The sequence below is a fragment of the Mobula birostris genome, chromosome 11 (genome assembly GCF_030028105.1).
Source record: "Mobula birostris isolate sMobBir1 chromosome 11, sMobBir1.hap1, whole genome shotgun sequence".
Lineage (NCBI taxonomy): Eukaryota > Metazoa > Chordata > Chondrichthyes > Myliobatiformes > Myliobatidae > Mobula > Mobula birostris.
Window position 1 is genome coordinate 116,633,078 of NC_092380.1, and position 24,391 is coordinate 116,657,468.

The 24,391-nt window shown below is 46.0% G+C and overlaps 1 protein-coding gene across 1 annotated transcript in view; it reads right to left on the reverse strand.

The window, feature by feature from the left end:
- LOC140205584 (uncharacterized oxidoreductase YjmC-like) overlaps nucleotides 1-24,391 on the reverse strand; it is a 131,473-nt gene that overhangs the window by 13,203 nt on the left and 93,879 nt on the right. The gene's annotated exons all lie outside the window — the stretch shown is intronic.

Consider the following 24,391-nt stretch of genomic DNA (forward strand, 5'->3'; position numbering starts at 1 on the left):
AGGGAGATGTCTTCCTTTTTTAAAGAAAGGGGCTTCCCTTCCTCCACTATCAACTCTGCTCTTAAACACATCTCCCCCATTTCACGTACATCTGCTCTCACTCCATCCTCCCGCCACCCCACTAGGAATAGGGTTCCCCTGGTCCTCACCCACCACCCCACCAGCCTCCGGGTCCAACATATTATTCTCCGTAACTTCCGCCACCTCCAACGGGATCCCACCACTAAGCACATCTTTCCCACCCCTCCTCTCTCTGCATTCCACAGGGATCGCTCCCTACGCAACTCCCTTGTCCATTCGTCCCCCCCATCCCTCCCCACTGATCTCCCTCCTGGCACTTATCCATGTAAGCGGAACAAGTGCTAAACATGCCCTTACACTTCCTCCCTTTCCACCATTCAGGGCCCCAAACAGTCCTTCCAGGTGAGGCAACACTTCACCTGTGAGTCGGCTGGGGTGATATACTGCATCCGGTGCTCCCGATGTGGCCTTTTATATATTGGTGAGACCCGACGCAGACTGGGAGACCGTTTTGCTGAACACCTACGCTCTGTCCGCCAGAAAAAGCAGGATCTCCCAGTAGCCACATGTTTTAATTCCACATCCCATTCCCATTCTGACATGTCTATCCACGGCCTCCTCTACTGTAAAGATGAAGCTACACTCAGGTTGGAGGAACAACACCTTATATTCCGTCTGGGTAGCCTCCAACCTGATGGCATGAACATCGACTTCTCTAACTTCTGCTAATGCCCCACCTCCCCCTCGTACCCCATCTGTTACTTATTTTTATACACACATTCTTTCTCTCACTCTCCTTTTTCTCCCTCTGTCCCTCTGAATATACCCCTTGCCCATCCTCTGGGTCCCCCCCCTCCCTTGTCTTTCTTCCCGGACCTCCTGTCCCATGATCCTCTCGTATCCCTTTTGCCTATCACCTGTCCAGCTCTTGGCTCCATCCCTCCCCCTCCTGTCTTCTCCTATCATTTTGGATCTCCCCCTCCCCCTCCAACTTTCAAATCCCTTACTCACTCTTCCTTCAGTTAGTCCTGACGAAGGGTCTCGGCCTGAAACGTGGACTGCACCTCTTCCTAGAGATGCTGCCTGGCCTGCTGCGTTCACCAGCAACTTTGATGTGTGTTGCTTGAATTTCCAGCATCTGCAGAATTCCTGTTGTTTGAGATTTGAACTGGGATTGCTTTAACTTTAAAGATTCTGAGTGTAATTTTTGAGGTGTGGCCAGGAGCAGAGCTTTTTGCAACAGTGTACAAGTAGACAATTGAGAGATGGCGCATTAATGGGATGAGGACTGGTCAGACGAAAAGAATGTCAGTGCAGATCATTTTGCCGATAGTGACTGTAACTGCATTTACTTTAAAGTTGTTCTGGACAAGAGCAGGGCTGGAGTTACAATGAAGATCTTATAATTGCATTAACATAAAGGGACACCTGCCAAAGGTAAACTGGGAGCATCTCCTTTGAGGCAAATCTGCATCTGATCAGTGGGAGAAATATCCAGAGTTGAAAACCAACATGTTCCTGACAGGGTAAAAGTACATGCCAGTGACATTAAATTTGATTCTGTTTCTGATTCAAGTTGGGTTGGATGGTGGGGTCTCTGGAGTCTTGACAGGAAGGCACTGCAACGGGTAGTCAAAACTGCCCAATGCATCCTAACAAGCTGCATTACTGCACGGTACAGAGAATGCACTGCAGCACAGGAAGGCTCTGCAACGGGAAGTCAAAGCTGCTCAACACCAAGGATGTTGACCCAAGTGCTGCACCTACCCAACATCAAGGATGTATATACAGTTACAGAGTTCGGCCCTTTGGCTCTATCAATGCATGATGCATGGTATAGAAACTACTCTGCAGTGGACAGGAAGTCTCAACAATGGCAGTCAAAACTGACAATTGCATCACCAGCATCAGCCTACCTGCTATCAAGGATATATACAGAAATGTCACGGAAAAAGGCTAGTATCACCATGAAGGGCCCCACTCACCCTGCTCATGGCCGATATGTCCCACTCCCATCAGGGAGAAGGTTACGTAGCATCCATGTCAGGACCACTGGATCCAAAAACAGTTACTTCCCTCAAGCAATAAGGCTGATTAACATCTCCACCCACTAACCCACCCCCCACCTCCACTACTCTTATCAGTTGCATCATGTACCTAGTGACACTTTATGAATGTACAATTAATCTATGTACTGTATATAAGCTATCTTATGTACCTTATTTCTGATACCTTCCTCCACTTTCTTGATCTCTCTGTCTCTACCTCTGGAGACAAACTATCAACCGACATTTCTTATAAACCTACTGATTCCCATGGTTATTTTGAATATACTTCTTCCTACCCCGTTTCCTGTAAAAATGCTATTCCCTTTTCTCAGTTCCTTCACCTTTGCCGCATCTGTTCCCTGGATGTGGTTTCCTTTCCAGGACATTAGAGATGTCCTCCTTCTTCAAAAAATGGAGTTTCCCTTCATCCACCATTGAAGATGTCCTCACTGGCATCTCCTCCATTTCCTGAACATTCATGCTCACCCCATTTTCCTACTGCCTTAATAATGATAGAGTTCCTCTTGTCTTCACCTACCACCCCATGAGCCTCCACATCCAAAACATCATCCTCCACAATTTCAGCCCTCTCCAAAGGGATCCTACCAGTAAACATATCTTTACATCTTCCCACTTTCCACAGAAATTGCTCCTCTATGACTCCTTCATCTATTTGTCCCTCCCAGCACTTATCCCTACAAGTGACCCAAGTGCTACACCTGCCCATTCACTTCCTCCCTCACCTCCATTCAGTCCCCAAACAATCTTTCCAGGTGAAACAACACCTCACTTGCAAATCTGCTGGGATTGTCTATTGTGTCTGGTGCTCCTCATGCAGCCTCCTCTACACTGGTGACACCTGCCCTAAATTTCAGGAACGTTTCGTCCACCACCTCCACTCCATCCACCTAAAGCGGAACTTCCAGGCAGCCAAACATTTTCTTTCTGATTCCCATTTCCGTTCCTACATGTTGGTCCAGGGCCTCCTCTTGTGCCAAGATGGGGCCACCATCAGGGTGGAGGAGCAACACCTTAGAACATAGAAATCTACAGCACTTTACAGGTCTTTTGGCCCACAACGTTGTGCAGACTGTGTAACCTACTCTAGAAACTGCCTAGAATTTCCCCCCGGCATAGCCCTCTATTTTTCTAAGCTCCATGTACCTATCTAACAGTCTCTTAAAAGACCCTATTGTATCTACCTCTACCACCGTCACTGGCAGTGCATTCCATACAACCACCACTCTCTGTGTGAAAAATGTACCTCTGACATCCCCCTTGTACCTACTTCCAAGCTATGCTCCCTTGTGTTAGCCACTTCAACCCTGGGAAAAAGCCTCTGGCTATCCACACGATCAATGCCTCTCATTATCTCATACACATCTATCAGGTCACCTCTCATCCTCTATCGCTCCAAAGAGAAAAGGCCAAGTTCACTCAACCCACTCTCATAAGACGTGCTCTCCAATCTAGGCAACATCCTTGTAAATCTCCTCATCCTCCCTGTAGTGAGGTGACCAGAACTGAACACAGTACTTCGGGGAACTATAGACCGGTTAGCCTAACGTCGGTGGTGGGGGAACTGCTGGAGTCAGTTATCAAGGATGTGGTAACAGCACATTTGGAAAGCGGTGAAATGATCGGACAAAGTCAGCATGGATTTGTGAAAGGAAAATCATGTCTGACGAATCTCATAGAATTTTTTGAGGATGTAACTAGTAGAGTGGATAGGGGAGAACCAGTGGATGTGGTATATTTGGATTTTCAGAAGGCTTTTGACAAGGTCCCACACAGGAGATTAGTGTGCAAACTTAAAGCACACGGTATTGGGGGTAAGGTATTGGTGTGGGTGGAGAGTTGGTTAGCAGACAGGAAGCAAAGAGTGGGAATAAACGGGACCTTTTCAGAATGGCAGGCGGTGACTAGTGGGGTACCGCAAGGCTCAGTGCTGGGACCCCAGTTGTTTACAATATATATTAATGACTTGGATGAGGGAATTAAATGCAGCATCTCCAAGTTTGCGGATGACACGAAGCTGGGTGGCAGTGTTAGCTGTGAGGAGGATGCTAAGAGGATGCAGGGTGACTTGGATAGGTTGGGTGAGTGGGCAAATTCATGGCAGATGCAATTTAATGTGGATAAATGTGAAGTTATCCACTTTGGTGGCAAAAATAGGAAAACAGATTATTATCTGAATGGTGGCCGATTAGGAAAAGGGGAGGTGCAACGAGACCTGGGTGTCATTATACACCAGTCATTGAAAGTGGGCATGGAGGTACAGCAGGCGGTGAAAAAGGCGAATGGTATGCTGGCATTTATAGCGAGAGGATTTGAGTACAGGAGCAGGGAGGTACTACTGCAGTTGTACAAGGCCTTGGTGAGACCACACCTGGAGTATTGTGTGCAGTTTTGGTCCCCTAATCTGAGGAAAGACATCCTTGCCATAGAGGGAGTACAAAGAAGGTTCACCAGATTGATTCCTGGGATGGCAGGACTTTCATATGAAGAAAGACTGGATGAACTGGGCTTGTACTCGTTGGAATTTAGAAGATTGAGGGGGGATCTGATTGAAACGTATAAGATCCTGAAGGGATTGGACAGGCTAGATGCAGGAAGATTGTTCCCGATGTTGGGGAAGTCCAGAACGAGGGGTCACAGTTTGAGGATAGAGGGGAAGCCTTTTAGGACCGAGATTAGGAAAAACTTCTTCACACAGAGAGTGGTGAATCTGTGGAATTCTCTGCCACAGGAAACAGTTGAGGCCAGTTCATTGGCTATATTTAAGAGGGAGTTAGATATGGCCCTTGTGGCTACAGGGGTCAGGGGGTATGGAGGGAAGGCTGGGGCGGGGTTCTGAGTTGGATGATCAGCCATGATCATAATAAATGGCGATGCAGGCTCAAAGGGCCGAATGGCCTACTCCTGCACCTATTTTCTATGTTTCTATGTTTCTATGTGGGGCCAACAAAGGTCTTACATTGCTGTAACATTACCTTACAGCTCTTGAACTCAATCCCACTGCTAATGAAGGCCATCACACCATATGCCTTCTTAACAAGACTGTCAACCTGCACAGCAGCTTTGAGTGGCCTATGGACACGGATCCCAAGATCTTGCTGATCCTCCACACTGCTAAGAGTCTTACCATTAATATTATATTCTGTCTTCAAATTTGACCTACCATAATGAACTACTTCACAGTTATCTGGGTTGAAATCCATCTGACACTTCTCAGCCCAGTTCTGCATCCTATCAATGTCCCGCTGTAACCTCTGACAACCCTCCACACTATCCACAACACCCCCACCTTTTGTGTCATCAGCAAACTTACTAACAACACTCCTTCTTCCTTATCCAGGTCATTTATAAAAATCTCAAAGAGAAGGGCTCCCAGAACAGATCCCTGTGGAACACCACTGGTCACCGACCTCTGTGCAGAATACGAACCACCCACAAACACCCTTTGCCTTCTGTGAGTAAGTCAATTCTGGGTCCACAAAGCAAGGTCCCCTTGAATCCCATGCCGCCTTACTTTCTGAATGAGCCTTGCATGGGGAACCTTATTAAATGCCTTATTGAAATCCATATATACTATAGCCACTGCTCTACCTTCATCAATGTGTTTTGTTACATCCTCAAAGAATTCAATCAGGCTCGTAAGGCACAACCTGTCCTTGACAAAGCCATGCTGACTATCCCTAATCAGATTATGTCTCTCCAAATGCTCATAAATCCTGCCTCTCAGGATCTTCTCCAACAACTTGCCCACCACTGAAGTAAGACTCAGTGGTCGATAATTTCCTGGGCTATCTCTTCTCCCTTTCTTGAACAAGGGAACAACATTTGTACCCTTCCAGTCATCTGGTACTTCTCCCATCTGCTTATGATGATGCGAAGATCATTGCCAGATGCTCAGTAATCTCCTCCCTCACTTCCCACAGTAGCTTGGGGTATATCTCGTCTGGTCCCGGTGACTTATCTATCTTAATACCTTTCAAAAGCTCCAGCATATCCTCTTTCTTAACGTCTACACACTCGATTATTTCAGTCCACCGTAGGTCATTGCACAATTGCCAACGTCCTTTTCAATGGTGAATACTGAAGCAAGGTATTCATTAAGTACCTCTGCCAAGTCCTCCGGCTCCATGCACATGATTCTACTATCGTTACTGATTGGTCCTATTCTCATATGTTTGTCCTCTCACTCTTCACATAACTTGTTGAATGCCTTGGGATTTTCCTTAATCCTGCTCACCAAGGCCTTCTCATGGCTCCTTTCGCTCTCCTAATTTCATTCTTGAGCTCCTTCCTGGCAGCCTTGTAATTTTCTAGAGCTCTAACAGTACCTAGTTTCTTGAACCTTTCATAAACTTTTCTTTAAAAGGATAAAAGGAAGACACTGCCTAGCAGTGTAGTCATTGATAGAGTGGTCTGAATCAGAGTGGTAGGGCTTTGGCAAGGTAAATGGGTGGGTGGACTATGTTTCTTCCTTGCATTTTTTTTTCTGGAGAAATAGACAGCATGTCTGTAGGGTTAGTACTTTACTCTGGTGACAGGTGTGGGAATCCTGGGAATCTACCAGTCTCCCAGGTGGCCACATCTGCACCAGGCGCACTGAGATGCAACTCCTGAGAGACCATGTTCAGGATCTGGAGCTGCGGCTCGATGACCTGCAGCTTAGTAGGGAAAGTGAGCAGGAGATAGATAGGAGCTAGTCACCCCGAGGCTGCAGGAGTTAGACAAGTGGGTTGACTGTCAGGGAAGGGAAAGGAAGAGAAGAGCACCCCTGTGGCCATCCCCCTCAGTAATCGTTATCTCATTTTGGATTCTGTGGAGGGGGACGACCTGACAGAAGTCGACCATGGCAATCAGGTCTCTGGCACTGAGCCTGGTTCAGTGGTGTAGAAGGGAGAGAAAAAGATTAAGAATGCGGTAGTCATAGGGGATTCCATAGTGAGGGGAACAGACAGGAGATTCTGTCAGCCTGATAGAGATACCCGCATGATGTGCTGTCTCCCAGGTGCCAGGGAACAGGATGTTTCAGATCGGGTGCAGAGTATGCTGAAGGGAGAGGGTGAACAGCCAGAAGTACACGTTGGTACCAATGACATAGGTAGAAAAAGGGAGGAGCTCCTGAAGGGAGAATTCAGGGAGTTGGGTAGGAAGCTGAAAACCAGGACTTTCAGGGTTGTAATGTCAGGATTGCTGCCTGTGCTATGTGCTAACAAGCGCAAGAATAGCATGGTCAGGCATATTAATGTGTGGCTGAGAGACTGGTGTAGGGGACAGGGCTTCAGGTCCCTGGATCACTGGGGCCTCTTCTGGGGGAGGTGCAACCTGTACAAAAAGGACTGGTTACACCTGAACCCAAAGGGATCGGATATCCTATCGGGCAGGTTTAATAGAGCTGCTTGGGAGGGTTTAAACTAATTTGGCAGGGGGATGGGAACCGGAGTGATAGGGCTGAGGAAGGGGAAAACAGAAATATAACAAAGATAGTGTGCAAAAGAGATGATAGGAAGAACAGGCAGGAGCTGAGGCATAAACACAACCAGTGGGATGATTTACAACAGAAAGCTACAAATACTGGACTAAAAGTGTTATATTTGAATGTACGCAGCATGAGAAATAAAATGGATGATCTTGAAACTCAGTACAGATGAGCAAGTATGATGTTGTGGCCATCTCTGAAACTTGGCTGAAGGATGGCTGCCATTGGGAGCTGAATGCCCGCCATTGAACCTTCAAGTGCCACCAACTTGCCGATGCAGCACCACTGGAAGCACCCGGCCGCAGCTGACTCTGAGTCCGTCTGAAAACTTTGAGCCTCCGACCAGCCCCTCCGAACACCATCCTCTGCCGAGCACTTCGACCCCGCCCCGACTGCCGAGCAACATGCAAAGCCGAGGACTCGGGGTCTTCACCTCTGGAGATTCAGGATCACACAGTCGCAGCAGCAGCGAAGCAGGCATTTCAGAAGTTTCACCAGATGTTCCTCCATGCTCTCACGTCCGTCTCCATCAAAACAGGATTGTGCATGGCACCCTACTTGACAAATAACAGACATCCCCACCGGAGTGGCCGCTGCGAGCTGCGTCGCGCTGCCATCTTCTCCCCCCGGCCAATAGGATTGGAAGGTGTAGAGTCTATGGGTTGAGTGAAGAAATGGCATGGGTAAGGTTCGTCCATTGTCATACTTTTTACGGGGTCAAGTTGCTAGCTCGACACTCATCCCGGCACGGATGGAAAGCATGCGCAGGAGCGGCTTGACTAGATTCAAACTCGGGAACCTTCACTCCAGAGTCCGGCGCTGATGTCACTGCGCCACCAGCCGGCTTATGATGGTGTCGAGACTAGTGCTTGATTTGGAGTTAAGTGAGGGAGAGTTGTGCAGCATCAGCCTCACTCTCTCTTCCCATCTGGATTCAGTGGCAAGACAAGAGCAGAGACGGCTGGAGATGGGACTAGGCGCAGTGGATGACCAGGATGTCTTCTGTATCTTGTCCTGCTCTACACGTTCCACGACGCTTGCAGAGACCGCCTTCTTGACCGTTGGACCTTCCATTGGTCTCGTCCGCTCAATCCACTAGAGTCTGTCTTCACATGCTGGGATAGGCAACTCCCTATCTCACCGAGGGTTTGAGACCCGTCAGCTACCCTCACTTGGTTTAGCCGGCTTGTCCAAGCCGTTGCCCGGGATGTGGCCGCTGTCGCATGCAGACAGCTACGGGGAGCCACAGGTGAGAGCTGAGTGCCAGGTGGGGACCAAAGGTGGACTAACCACCCTGAGAAGGACGTGACATGTTCCCTCACCAGAGGTGCTACCCCTCCCTGATGCCCCATACACCCCGGCATGGGTAAAAGGACCCTAATGACAGTTGTACACAGGCCTCCAAACAGCAGCCAGGATGTGGATTACAAATTCCAACATGAGATAGAAAAGCCGTGTCAGAAGGGCAATTTCATGATCATCGTTGGGGCTTTTAACATGAAAATGGATTGGAAAAACCAGCAACACACATCAAAATTGCTGGTGAACGCAGCAGGCCAGGCAGCATCTCTAGGAAGAGGTACAGTCGATGTTTCAGGCCGAGACCCTTCGTCAGGACTAACTGAAGGAAGAGCTAGTAAGAGATTTGAGAGAGGGAGGGGGAGATCCAAAATGATAGGAGAAGACAGGAGGGGGAGGGATATCATTTTGGATCTCCCCCTCCCCCTTTCAAATCTCTTACTAGCTCTTCCTTCAGTTAGTCCTGACGAAGGGTCTTGGCCCAAAACATCGACTGTACCTCTTCCTAGAGATGCTGCCTGGCCTGCTGCGTTCACCAGCAACTTTGATACGTGTTGCTTGAATTTCCAGCATCTGCAGAATTCCTGTTGTTTGCGTGGAAAAACCAGGACAGTACTGGACCTCAAGAGAGAGAATTTGTAGAATGTCTAAGGGATGGCTTTTTAGAACAGCTTGTTGTTGTGCCCACTAGGGGATCGGCTGTGCTGGATTGGGTGTTGTGCAATGATCTGCAGGTGATAAGAGGGTTTAAGATTAAGGAACCCTTAGGGAACAGTGATCACAATATGATCGAGTTCACTTTGAAATTTGAGAAGAAGAAACTAAGTTCCAATGTGTCGGTATTTCAGTGGAATAACGGAAATTACAATGACATAGAGAGGGAAAATGGCCAAAGTTGACTGGAAAGGGACACTAGCAGGAAGGACAACAGAGCAGCAATGGCTGGAGTTTCTATGAAAAATGAGGGAAGTGCAAGACAGATATCTTCCAAATAAGAAGAAATTTTCAAATGCAAGAAGGACACTACCGTGGGTGACAAGTAAAGTCAGAGCCAAAGTAAAAGCAAAAGAGAGGGAATACAAGGAAGCCAAAGTTGGTGGAAACATAAGAACAGAAGAAATAGGAGCAGGAGTAGGCCATCTGGCCCATTGAGCCTGCCCCGCCATTCAATAAGATCATGGCTGATCTGTCTGTAAACTCCGCTCCATCTACCTGCCTTTTCCCTATAACTCTTAATTCCCCTGCTATGTAAAAATCTATCTAACTGTACCTTAAATATATTTAGTGAAGAAGCCTCAACTGTTTCCCTGGGCAGAGAATTCCACAGATTCTCCGCTCTCTGGGAAAAACAGTTTCTCCTCATCTCCGTCCTAAATCTCCTCCCCTGAATCTTGAGGCAATGTCCCCTAGTTCTAGTCTCACCTACCAATGGAAACAACTTTCCTACTTCTATCTTATCTATCTCTTTCAAAATTTTGTGTTTCTATAAGATCCCCTCTCATTCTTCTGAATTCCAGAGAGTATAGTCCCAGGCGACCCAATCTCTCCTCATAGGTTAACCCCTTCATCTCTGGAATCAATCTGGTGAACCTCCTCTGCACTGCCTCCAAAGCCAGTATATCTTTCCTCAAGTATGAAGACCAGAACTGCACACAGTACTCCAGGTGCGGCCTCACCAGTACCCTGTATAGTTGCAGCATGACCTCCCTGCTCTTGAATTCAATCCCTCTAGCAATGAAGGCCAACATTCTTAATGACCTGTTGTACCTGCAAGCTAACTTTTTGCGATTCATGAACAAGCACTCCCAAGTCCCTCTGCACAACAGCATGCTGCAATCTTTCACCATTTAAATAATAATCTGCTCTTCTATTATTACTTCCAAAGTGGATAATCTCGCATTTAACAACATTGTATTCCATCTGCCAGACCTTGGCTCACTTACTTAACCTATCTATATCCCTCTGCAGACTCTCCACATCCTCTGTACAATTTGCTTTTCCACTCAGTTTAGTGTCATCAGCAAATTTTGCTACGCTACACTCAGTCCCCTCTTCCAAATCATCAATGTAAATGGTAAACAGCTGCAGGCCCAGCACCGACCCATGTGGCACCTCACTCACCACTGACTGCCAACCGGAGAAACACCCATTTATGCCAACTCTCTGCCTTCTATTGGTTAACCAATCCACTATCCATACCAATACACTTCCTCTGACTCCATGCATCTGTATCTTATTTATAAGTCTCTTGTGCTGCACCTTATCGAACGCCTTCTGAAAATCCGAGTATACGACATCCACCTGTTTCCCTCTATCCACTGCACTCATTATGTCCTCAAAGAACTCCAGTAAGTTGTCAAACAGGATCTGCCCTTTCTAAATCCATGCCGCGTCTGTCTACTGGAACCACTCTTTACTAAATGTTTGGCTATTTCTTCCTTAATGACAGCTTCAAGTATTTTCCTGACTACAGATGTTAAGCTAACTGGCCTATAATGGCCTGTCTTTCATCTACATCTTTTTTAAAAAAGTGGCGTGACATTTGCTGTCTTCCAATCCACCGGGACCTGCCCAGAGTGTAGAGAATTTTGGTAAATGATTACCAAAGTGTCTACTTTAACCTCCGTCGATTCCCTCAGCACCCTGGGATGCATCCCATCAGGACCAGGGGACTTATCTGCTTTCAGGCCCTTTAGTTAGCTCATCACTATTTCTTTAGCGACAGTGATTTTATCGAGGTCCTCACCTCCCATTTCGTCCATAACATCATTCTTTGGCATATTAGACATGTCCTCCACCATGAAGACCGACATAAATAATCATTCAATGCCTCAGCCATTTCCTTATCATCCAATATCAATTTCCCCTTCTTGTCTTCCAAGGGACCTACATTGACTTTAGTCACCCTCTTCCACTTTATATTTTTATAAAAACTTTTGTTATGTTTTTATATTTTGTGCTAATTTACTTTCATACTCTTTCTTCCTTTTCCTTATTTCTTGTTTAGTTGTTCTTTGTTGCTTTTTAAAGTTTTCCCAATCCTCCAGTCTCCCACTACTCTTTGCGACTTTGTACACGAGCTTTTAATTTGATACAATCTTTTATTTCCTTAGTTATTCAAGGCTGGCTCTCCCCACACTTACTGTCCTTACTTTTGACTGGAATATATTTTCGTTGAGCACTGTGAAAAATCTCTTTGAAAGTATTCCACTGTTCCTCAACTATCGTACCAAATAGCCTGTGCTCCCAATCCACATTAGCCAACTCCTCCCTCATCCTGTTGTAGTCTCCCTTGTTCAAGCATAATACACTAGTTTTAGATCTAACTATTTCATCCTCCATCTGTGTACAAAATTCAATCATACTCTGATCACTCTTTCTAAGAGGATCCCTGACTACAAGATTGTTAATCCTACCTGCCTCATTGCACAGGACTAGATCTAAGATAGCATTTTCCCTTGTGGGTTCACTAACATGCTGCTCAAGAAAGCCATTGTGGATGCCTTCTATGAAATCCTCCTCAAGATTTCCTTAACCAACCTGATTCACCCAATCTATGTGGAAGTTAAAATCTCCCATGACAACTGCTGTTCCATTCTTACAAGCCTCAATTAATTCTTGGTTAATTGCCTCTGCCACTGCAATATTTTTATTAGGTGGCCTATAGACAACTGCCTCCAGTGATTTTTTTCCCTTTACTATTCTTAATCTTTACCCAGATGGACTCAACATTCTTATATCGTCTCTCACAAACGCCCTGATCTCACACTTAATTAAGAGTGCCGCCCCACCTCCTTTGCCTTCCTGCCTATCTTTCCATATTACCTGATACCCTTGGATATTTAATTCCCAGTCATCTCCACCTTGCAACCAGGTTTCTGTAATGGCTACTAAATCATATGCCTTGGTATTGTAAAAACAAATTCACTAACCTTGTTTCTAATACTATGGGCATTTAGATAAAGTGCCCTCATAGTGACCTATGTGACTTTTGCTTTTTACTTTTATGCACTCTACTCTTACTTTTTTCTTCACTAACTCTAGCTTTGGTCTCTGCATCACTTCCCTCTTCTTTTCTGTCTGGGTTCCCATCCCCCCCGCCATATTAGTTTAAAACCTCCCCAACAGCACTAGCAAACAATCTCCCTAGGACATTGATCCTGGCCCTGCCCAGATGTAGACCGTCCGGATGGTACTGGTCCCACCTCCCCCAGAAGTGGTTCCAATGCCCCAAGAATCTGAAACCCTCCCTCCTGCACCACCGCTCAAGCAACATATTCATTCTAGCTGTCCTGCTATTCCAACTCTGGCTAGCACGTGGCACCGGTAATAATCCTGAAATGATTACCTTTGAGGTCCTACTCTTTAATTTATCTCCTAGCTCCTTAAATTCAACTTGTAGGACCTCATCCTGAATTGTTCCTATATGGCTGTCTCACCCTCCCCTTTCAGAATGCCCTGCAGCCTCTCCAAGACATCACTGACCCTTGTACCCGGGAGGCAACACACCATACGGGAGCCCCGTTTGCGGCCACAGAAGCTCCTCTCTATTCCCCTTATCCTGGAATTCCCTACCACAACAGCTCCACCACTCTTTTTCTTGCCCTCAAGCGCAGCAGAGCCACCCACGGTGCCATAATCCTGGCTACTGCTGCCCTCACCTGATGAGCCATCTCCCCCAACAGACTCCAAAGCGGTATATCTGCTTTTGAGGGAGATGACCACAGGAGACTCCTGTACTACCTTCCTGCTACTAATAGATAGAGGATAGAGGATTGGGAAGCTTTTAAAAACTTGCAGAAGAAATAAGAAGGTCATTAGGAAGGAAAAGATGAATTATGAGAGGAAGCTGGCAACTAATATCAAAGGAGATACAAAAAGCTTTTTAAAGTATATAAAGGATAAAAGAGAGTTGAGGATAGATATAGGACCAATAGAAAATGACGCTGTAGATATTGTAATGAGAGATGCAGAGATTGCAGACAAACTGAATGTGTATTTTGATTCAAGAGTGTCAGGGAAGTGAAGTAGCAGCAGTGGAAATAACGACTGAGAAGGTGCTCAGGAATCTTAATGGTCTGAGGGTGGATAAATCTCTTGGACCTGATGGAATGCACCCTCAGGTTCTGAAGGAAGTAGCCAGAGAGATCGCAGAGGCATTAACGATGATCTTTCAAGAATCAATAGATTCTGCCATTGTACTGGATGACTGGAAAATTGCAAATTTTACTCCACTATTTAAGGGTGGGAGGCAGCAAAAAGGAAACTATAGACCTGTTAGCCTGATATCAGTGGTTGGGGAGATGGTTGGAATTGATTGTTAGGGATGAGATTATGGAATACCTGGAGGCACATGACAAGATAGGCCAAAGCCAGCATTGTTTCCCGAAAGGAAATCCTGCCTGACTAACCTTCTGCAATTTTTTGAGGAAATTACAAGCAGGGTAGACAAAGGAGATGTAGTAGATGTGGTGTACTTGGATTTTCAGAAGGCCTTTGTCAAGGTGACGCACATGAGGCTGCTTAGCAAGATAAGAGCCTATAGAATTACAGGGAAGTTACTAGCATGGTTGGAGCATTGGTTGATCAGCAGAAAGCAGAGAGTGGGAACAAAGGGATCCTATTCTGACTGATGGCTGGTTACCAGTGGAGTTCCACAGGGGTTGGTGTTGGGACTGTTGTTTTTTATGATGTATGTCAATGATTTGAACTATAGGATTAATGGATTTGTGGCTAAATTTGCCAATGATACAAAGATAGGTGGAGGAGTGGGTAGTGTTGAGGAAACAAAGAGCCTTTGGATAGACTTAGATAGTTTAGGGGAATGGGCAATGAAGTAGCAAATGAAATACAATGTTGGAAAGTATATGGTCATGCACTTTGGTGGAAGAAATAAATAGGCAGACTATTATTTAGATGGGGAGAGAATTCAAAACACAGAGATGCAGAGGGACTTGGGAGTCCTTGTGCAGGATACCCTAAAGGTTAACCTCCAGGTTGAGTTGGTCGTGCAAAAAGTGAATGCAATGTTAGAAACCATAGAAACTACAGCACAGAAACAGGCCTTTTGGCCCTTCTTGGCTGTGCCGAACCATTTTCTGCCTAGTCCCACTGACCTGCACACGGACCATATCCCTCCATACACCTCCCATCCATGTATCTGTTGGCATTCATTTCTAGAGTTAGAGAATATAAGAGCAGGGATGTGATATTGAGGCTCTATAAGGCACTTGTGAGACCACACTTGGAATATTGTGTGCAGTTTTGGTCTCCTTATTTTAGTAAGGATATACTGACATAGGAGAGGGTTCAGAGAAGATTTATGAGAATGATTCCAGGAATGAAAGGGTTACCATATGAGGAACACCTGGCAGCTCTTGGGCTGTATTCCCTGGAATTCAGGAGAATGAGAGTGGGTCTCATAGAAACATTCTGAATGTTAAAAGGCCTGAATAGATTAGATATGGCAAGTTATTTCCCATGGTAGGGGAGTCTAGGAGAAGAGGGCACGACTTCAGGTTGAAGGACGTCCATTTAGAACAGAGATGTGGATAATTTACATTAGTCAGAGGGTGGTAAATCTGTGGAATTTGTTGCTACGAACAGCTGTGGGGCCAAGTCATTGGACGTATTTAAAGCAGCGATGGATAGGTTTCTTGTTTAGCCAGGGCGTCAATGTGTATGAGGTGAAGGCAGGGGAGTGGAGATGACTGGAAGAATTGGATCAGCCCATGATTGAATGGCGGAGAAGACTCAATGGGCCGTATAGCCCACTTCTGCTTCTATATCTTATTTTCTTCTTAACTAGATTTTCTACATCTTTAGTCCATTATGGTTCTGTTACCCTACTATCCTTTCTGTGCTTCAGTGGAACATACCTATGCAGAATGCCATACAAATGTTCCCAGAACATTTGCCACATTTCTGCCGTGCATTTCCCAGAGAACATCTACTCCCAATTTATGTTCCCAAATTCCTGCCTAATAGATCATATTTTCCCCTACCCCAATTAAATGTTTTCCCAAATAGTCTGCTCCTATCCCTCTCCAGCACTATGGCAAAGGAGATGGGAGTTCGGATCACAACCTCTAAAATGTTCTTCCACCGAGATCTAACACCTGCCCAGGTTCATTTTCCAATACCAGATCAAGTACAGCCTCTCCTCCAGATGGCTTATCTACATTTTGTGTCAGGAAACCTTCCTGAACACACCTAACAAACTCCATCCCATGTAAACCCCATGCTCTAAGGAGATGCCAGTCAACATTAGGAAAGTTAAAATCACCCATCACAACTACCCTATTATTATTGCAGAATCTGTTTCCCTATCTGCTCCTCGACGTCTCTGTTACTATTCCGGGGGAGGGGGCACACAATAGTGTGATTGCCCGCTTCCTGTTTCTGATTTCCACCATGATGACCCAGTAGACAATCCCTCCATGACTTCCTCCTTTTCTGCAGTCATGATACTATCTCCGATTAGCAATGCCACTCCCCCATCTCTTTTGCCTCCATCCCTGTCTTTTTTGAAAAATCTCAAGCCCGGCACACCCAGCAGCCATTCCTGACCCTGGGACATCCAAGTCTCTGTAATGGGAACAATATCAAAGTTCCAAATATTGATCCATGCTCTAAGTTCATCTGCCTTGCTTAACTTCATAACTTGCACTAAAAGAGACACATCTCAATGATCTGGCTGAGTGCATCTTTGTTTTATCATCTGCATATCCTTCCTCACAAACTCCCTACAAGCTGTCTCAAATTGTGTGCCAACCGCCCCAGCAAATCTAGTTTAAACCCTCCCAATACAGCAAACTTCCCTCTTAGGATATTGGTTCCCCTCTAGTTCATGTGTAACCCATCCCCCTTGCACAGGTCCAAGAACTTGAAACCCTGCCCCAGTCGCTCATTCATCTGCCCCATCTCCTCAGTCGCTCATTCATCTGCCCCATCTCCTCAGTCGCTCATTCATCTGCCCCATCTCCTCAGTCGCTCATTCATCTGCCCCATCTCCTCAGTCACTCATTCATCTGCTCCATCTCCTCAGTCACTCATTCATTTGCCTCATCTCCTCAGTCACTCATTCATCTGCCCCATCTCCGCGGCCACTCATTCATCTGCCCCATTTCCTCAGCCACTCATTCATCTGCCCCATCTCCTCAGCCACTCATTCATCTGCCCCATCTCCTCGGCCACTCATTCATCTGCCCCATCCCCTCAGCCTCTCATTCATCTGCCCCATCTCCTCAGTCACTCATTCATCTGCCCCATCTCCTCAGTCACTCATTCATTTGCCTCATCTCCTCAGTCACTCATTCATCTGCCCCATCTCCTCGGCCACTCATTCATCTGCCCCATCTCCTCAGCCACTCATTCATCTGCCCCATCCCCTCAGCCTCTCATTCATCTGCCCCATCCCCTCAGTCACTCATTCATCTGCACTATCTTCCTGTTCTGACCTTCACTAACTCTTGGCAGCGGGAGTAATCTGGAGATTACTATCTTGGAGCTCTTGCTCTTCAGCCTCATTTGTAACCCCCTAAACCTACTGCGCAGGACCTCTACCCCTCTCCTGCCTGTGTTATTGGTACCAACATGCATCTCAACCTCCAGCTGTTCACCCTTCCCTTCAACAATATTCTGCAACTGCTCAGAGACATCCTGGACCCTAGAATCTGGGAGACACCCTGGTGTCTCTTTACAGAGGAGATGTCAGGGGTAAGTTTTTTACTCAGAGAGTGGTGAGTGCGTGGAATGGGCTAATGGCAACGGTGGTGGAGGCGGATAGGATAGGGTCTTTTAAGAGACTTTTAGATAGGTACATGGAGCTTAGTGAAATAGAGGGCTATGGGTAAGCCTAGTAATTTCTAGGGTAGGGACACATTCGGCACAACTCTGTGGGCCGAAGGGCCTGTATTGTGCTGTAGGTTTTCTATGTTTCTACTGCCATGAAATCTCCTATCTGTCCTCCTAACTATCCACTCCCCTATGACTATTGCTCCACTTGATTTCACCCTACCCTTCTGAGGCTCAGAGCCAACCACAATGCATTTGGTCTGGCTGCTGCTGCTTTGCCCAGATAGGTCATCCCCTCATCAGTATCCAAAGGGGTATACCTGTTGCTGAGCAGAATGGCCACAGGGGGACCCTGCTCTGACTTCCTTTTCCCTTTACCCCTCTCGGTGTTCACCCATCTACTCTCCAAATTCTGCACTCTGGGTGTAACCCCCCCACTCAAAAGTATCCATTGCTCTGCCTCCCGGATGATTTTAAGTTCATCCAGCTCCAGCTCCTTGATGTGGTCTTTCATGAGCTGGAGTTGGCTGCACTTCCTGCAGGTGTAGTCATCAGGAAGACGAATTCGCCCATCCTGCAGGAGGAGCATTCCACTGTCATATCTGTCATCCTGCCTGCGCTGTTCAATGGGGAACCAAGACCAAATTTTCTCACCTGTTTCTTTGGCCTCAGCCTCTTCTCGTCGAAGCCTCGAGTCAAAACCTGATGCTCCTACTGTCACCGCTGGCCTACTCCCGACAATGGCTGCCTTGCTTGCCCCTTCTGTATTTAATTCATAGTGCTCTGCTTCCAATGCTGACTGGGCCTCTGGAATTATATTCTGTCTGATTAGCCTCCAACCTGATGGAACGATTACCGATTTCTCCTTAAGGTTAAACATTTACCCTCTCCTTCCATTCCCCACTCTGGCCTTTTACCTCTCCTCACCTTCGTAACAAGGTGGATGAATTAAAAGTGCAGATTGTTATTAATGAATATGATATAGTTGGGATCACAGAGACATGGCAGCAGGGTGACCAAGGATGGGAGCTCAACATTCAGGGATATTCAATATTCAGGACGGATAGACATAAAAGAAAAGGAGGTGGGGTGGCGTTGCTGGATAGGAGATTAACGCAATAGAAAGGAAGGACATAAGCCGGGAGGATGTGGAATCGATATGGGTAGAGCTGCATAACACTAAGGGGCAGAAAACGCTGGTGGGAGTTGTGTCTAGGCCACCTAACAGCAGTAGTGGGGTTGGGGATGGTATTAAACAGGAAATTAGAAATGTGTGCAATAAAGGAACAGTAGTTATAATGGGTGACTTCAATCTACATGTAGATTGGGTGAACCAAATTGGTAAGGGTGCTGAGGAAGAGGATTTCTTGGAATGTATGCGGGATGGTTTTTTGAACCAACATGTCGTGGAACCAACTAGAGAGCAGGCTATTCTGGACTGGGTATTGAGCAATGAGGAAGGGTTAATTTGTAATCTTGTCGTGAGAGGCCCCTTGGGTAAGAGTGACCATAATATGGTGAAATTCTTCATTAAGATGGAGAGTGACATAGTTAATTCAGAAACAAAGGTTCTGAACTTAAAGAAGGGTAACTTTGAAGGTATGAGACGTGAATTAGCTAATACAGACTTGCAAATGACACTTAAAGGGTTCACCGTGGATATGCAATGGCAAGCATTTAAAGATCGCATGGATGAACTACAACAATTGTTCATCCCAGTTTGGCAAAAGAATAAATCAGGGAAGGTAGTGCACCCGTGGCTGACAAGAGAAATTAGGGATAGCATCAATTCCAAAGAAGAAGCATTCAAATTAGCCAGAAAAAGTGGCTCACCTGAGGACTGGGAGAAATTCAGAGTTCAGCAGAGGCGGACAAAGGGCTTAATTAGGAAGGGGAAAAAAGATTATGAGAGAAAACTGGCAGGGAACATAAAAACTGACTGTAAAAGCTTTTATAGATATGTGAAAAGAGAAAGATTGGTTAAGACAAATGTAGGTCCCCTACAGACAGAAACAGGTGAATTGATTATGGGGAGCAAGGACATGGCAGACCAATTGAATAATTACTTTGGTTCTGTCTTCACTAAGGAGGACATAAATAATCTTCCGGAAATAGTAGGGGACAGAGGGTCCAGTGAGATGGAGGAACTGAGGGAAATACATGTTAGTAGGGAAGTGGTGTTAGGTAAATTGAAGGGATTAAAGGCAGATAAATCCCCAGAGCCAGATGGTCTGCATCCCAGAGTGCTTAAAGAAGTAGCCCAAGAAATAGTGGATGCATTAGTGATAATTTTTCAAAACTCTTTAGATTCTGGACTAGTTCCTGAGGATTGGAGGGTGGCTAATGTAACCCCACTTTTTAAAAAAAGGAGGGAGAGAGAAACCAGGGAATTATAGACCGGTTAGCCTAACATCGGTGGTGGGGAAACTGCTAGAGTCAGTTATCAAAGATGTGATAACAGCACATTTGGAAAGCGGTGAAATCATCAGACAAAGTCAGCATGGATTTATGAAAGGAAAATCATGTCTGACGAATCTCATAGAATTTTTTGAGGATGTAACTAGTAGAATGGATAGGGGAGAACCAGTGGATGTGGTATATTTGGATTTTCAAAAGGCTTTTCACAAGGTCCCACACAAGAGATTAGTATGCAAACTTAAAGCACACGGTATTGGGGGTAAGGTATTGATGTGGATAGAGAATTGGTTGGCAGACAGGAAGCAAAGAGTGGGAATAAACGGGACCTTTTCAGAACGGCAGGCAGTAACTAGTGGGGTACTGCAAGGCTCAGTGCTAGGACCCCAGTTGTTTACAATATATATTAATGACTTGGATGAGGGAATTAAATGCAGCATCTCCAAGCTTGCGGATGACACGAAGCTGGACGGCAGTGTTAGCTGTGAGGAGGATGCTAAGAGGATGCAGGGTGACTTGGATAGGTTAGGTGAGTGGGCAAATTCATGGCAGATGCAATTTAATGTGGATAAATGTGAAGTTATCCACTTTGGTGGCAAAAACAGGAAAACAGATTAGTATCTGAATGGTGGCCGATTAGGAAAAGGGGAGGTGCAACGAGACCTGGGTGTCATTATACACCAGTCATTGAAAGTGGGCATGCAGGTACAGCAGGCGGTGAAAAAGGCGAATGGTATGCTGGCATTCATAGCAAGAGGATTCGAGTACGGGAGCAGGGAGGTACTATTGCAGTTGTACAGGGCCTTGGTGAGACCACACCTGGAGTATTGTGTGCAGTTTTGGTCCCCTAATCTGAGGAAAGACATTCTTGCCATAGAGGGAGTACAAAGAAGGTTCACCAGATTGATTCCTGGGATGGCAGGACTTTCATGTGATGAAAGACTGGATGAACTAGGCTTATACTCGTTGGAATTTAGAAGATTGAAGGGGGATCTGATTGAAACGTATAAAATCCTAAAGGGATTGGACAGGCTAGATGCAGGAAGATTGTTCCCGATGTTGGGGAAGTCCAGAACGAGGGGTCACAGTTGAGGATAAAGGGGAAGCCTTTTAGGACCGAGAATAGGAAAAACTTCTTCACACAGAGAGTGGTGAATCTGTGGAATTCTCTGCCACAGGAAACAGTTGAGGCCAGTTCATTGGCTATATTTAAGAGGGAGTTAGATATGGCCCTTGTGGCTAAACGGAACAGGGGGTATGGAGGGAAGGGTGGTACAGGGTTCTGAGTTGGATGATCAGCCATGATCATACTGAATGGCGGTGCAGGCTCGAAGGGCCGAATGGCCTACTCCTGCACCTATTTTCTATGTTTCTACCCATCACATCCCCCTGGTGCCCTTCCTCAGCCCCTTTCTTCTATGGTCCACTCTCCTCTCCAATCAGATTCCTCCTTTTCCAGCCCTTTCCCTTTCTTACCCACCATGCTTCATCTTTCACTTTCAAGCAATCCTCCTTCCCTCCCACTGCCTTTTCATTCTGTCGCTTTCCTGCCTTCCTTTCCAGAAGAAGGGTCTCGGCTGAGACATTGACTGTTTATTCATTTCCATAGATGCTGCCTGACCTGAGTTCCTCCAGCATTTTGTGTGTGTTGTTTTATATTTATTGTCTTCTTTTATGATTGTGTTCTTTATCTTGTGTTTTTCTTTTGTGTGCTATCAGATCTGGAGTGACAATATTTTGTTCTTTTTTACTCTAGTGTAGTGGAAATGACATTAAACAACCTTGAATCTTGGTGAGTGGTTTCAGCGAGACCTGCAGATGGTAGAAGCTGCTGTTCCTGTGGGTTGGTAGTGGAGTGAGTGACTATAGATACGGAAAAGGCCCGACGACTGGGCTGCTGTGTCCTGTGTGGTGTCAAGCTGCTTAAGAGCTGTTGTCTGCACTCAGTGAGGCAAGTGGAGAATGTGCCATCACACTCCTGACTGGAGCCATAGCGTCATACAACATGAAGCAGACCCTTCACCCCAATTCATCCATGCCGACCAAGATGACTATCTGAGCTCGTCTCAGCTGTCGGCATTTGGACCGGATCTCCCTAAATAATAAGACCATAAGATATAGGAGCCATTTGACCTATTGAGTCTCTTCTGCCCTTTCATCATCGGTCATCCATTTTCCCTCTCACCCCAATCTCCTGCCTTCCCCCAATATTCCTTCTTGACCTGACCAATCAAAAATAAAGCTCTGCTTCAAATATACATAAAGACTTAGCCACAGACTCAGCACTCTCCAGCTAAAGAAATTCCTCCCCATCTCCGTTCTAAAAGGACACCACTCTATTCTGAAGCTGTGCCCTCTAGTCTTAGACTCTCCTACCGTAGTAAAGATCCTTTTCACATCCACTCTATCAAGGCCTTTCACCATTCGATAGGTTTCAATTAGGCCACCCCTCATTCTTCTGAATTCCAGTGAATACAGGCCCAGAGCTATCAAACACTCTTCATATAACACGCTGTTCAATCCTGGAATAACTTATGTGTACCTCCTTTGAACCCTCTCCAGTTTCAGCAGATCCTTTCTAAGATAAGAGGCCCAAAACTACTCACAATACTCCAAGCGAGGCCTCACCATTGCTTTATAAAGTCTCAACATTACATCCTTGCTTTTATAGAAACATAGAAACACAGAAAATAGGTGCAGGAGTAGGCCATTTGGCCCTTCGAGCCTGCACCGCCATTTATTATGATCATGGCTGATCATCCAACTCAGAACACCGCCCCAGCCTTCCCTCCATACCCCCTGACCACCGTAGCCACAAGGGCCATATCTAACTCCCTCTTAAATATAGCCAATGAACTGGCCTCAACTGTTTCCTGTGGCAGAGAATTCCACAGATTCACCACTCTCTGTGTGAAGAAGTTTTTCCTAATCTCAGTCCTAAAAGGCTTCCCCTCTATCCTCAAACTGTGACCCCTCGTTCTGGACTTCCCCAACATCGGGAACAATCTTCCTGCATCTAGCCTGTCCAATCTCTTTAGGATCTTATACGTTTCAATCAGATCCCCCCTCAATCTTCTAAATTCCAACGAGTACAAGCCCAGTTCATCCATTCTTTCTTCATATGAAAGTCCTGCCATCCCAGGAATCAATCTGGTGAACCTTCTCTGTACTCCCTCTATGGCAAGGATGTCTTTCCTCAGATTAGGGGACCAAAACTGCACACAATACTCCAGGTGCGGTCTCACCAAGGCCTTGTACAACTGCAGTAGTACCTCCCTGCTCCTGTACTCAAATCCTCTCGTTATAAATGCCAGCATACCATTCGCCTTTTTCACCACCTGCTGTACCTGCATGCCCACTTTCAATGACTGGTGTATAATGACACCCAGGTCACGTTGCACCTCCTCTTTTCCTAATCGGCCACCATTCAGATAATAATCTGTTTTCCTATTTTTGCCACCAAAGTGGATAACTTCACATTTTTCCACATTAAATTGCATCTGCCATGAATTTGCCCACTCACCCAACCTATCCAAGTCACCCTGCATCCTCTTAGCATCCTCCTCACAGCTAACACTGCCACCCAGCTTCGTGTCATCCGCAAACTTGGAGATGCTGCATTTAATTCCCTCATCCAAGTCATTAATATATATTGTAAACAACTGGGGTCCCAGCACTGAGCCTTGCGGTACCCCACTAGTCACCGCCTGCCATTCTGAAAAGGTCCCATTTATTCCCACTCTTTGCTTCCTGTCTGCTAACCAACTCTCCACCCACACCAATACCTTACCCCCAATACCGTGTGCTTTAAGTTTGCACACTAATCTCCTGTGTGGGACCTTGTCAAAAGCCTTCTGAAAATCCAAATATACCACATCCACTGGTTCTCCCCTATCCACTCTACTAGTTACATCCTCAAAAAATTCTATGAGATTCGTCAGACATGATTTTCCTTTCACAAATCCATGCTGACTTTGTCCGATCATTTCACCACTTTCCAAATGTGCTGTTATCACATCCTTGATAACCGACTCCAGCAGTTCCCCCACCACCGACGTTAGGCTAACCGGTCTATAATTCCCCGGTTTCTCTCTCCCTCCTTTTTTAAAAAGTGGAGTTACATTAGCCACCCTCCAATCCTCAGGAACTAGTCCAGAATCTAACGAGTTTTGAAAAATTATCACTAATGCATCCACTATTTCTTGGGCTACTTCCTTAAGCACCCTGGGATGCAGACCATCTGGCCCTGGGGATTTATCTGCCTTCAATCCCTTCAATTTACCTCACACCACTTCCCTACTAACATGTATTTCGCTCAGTT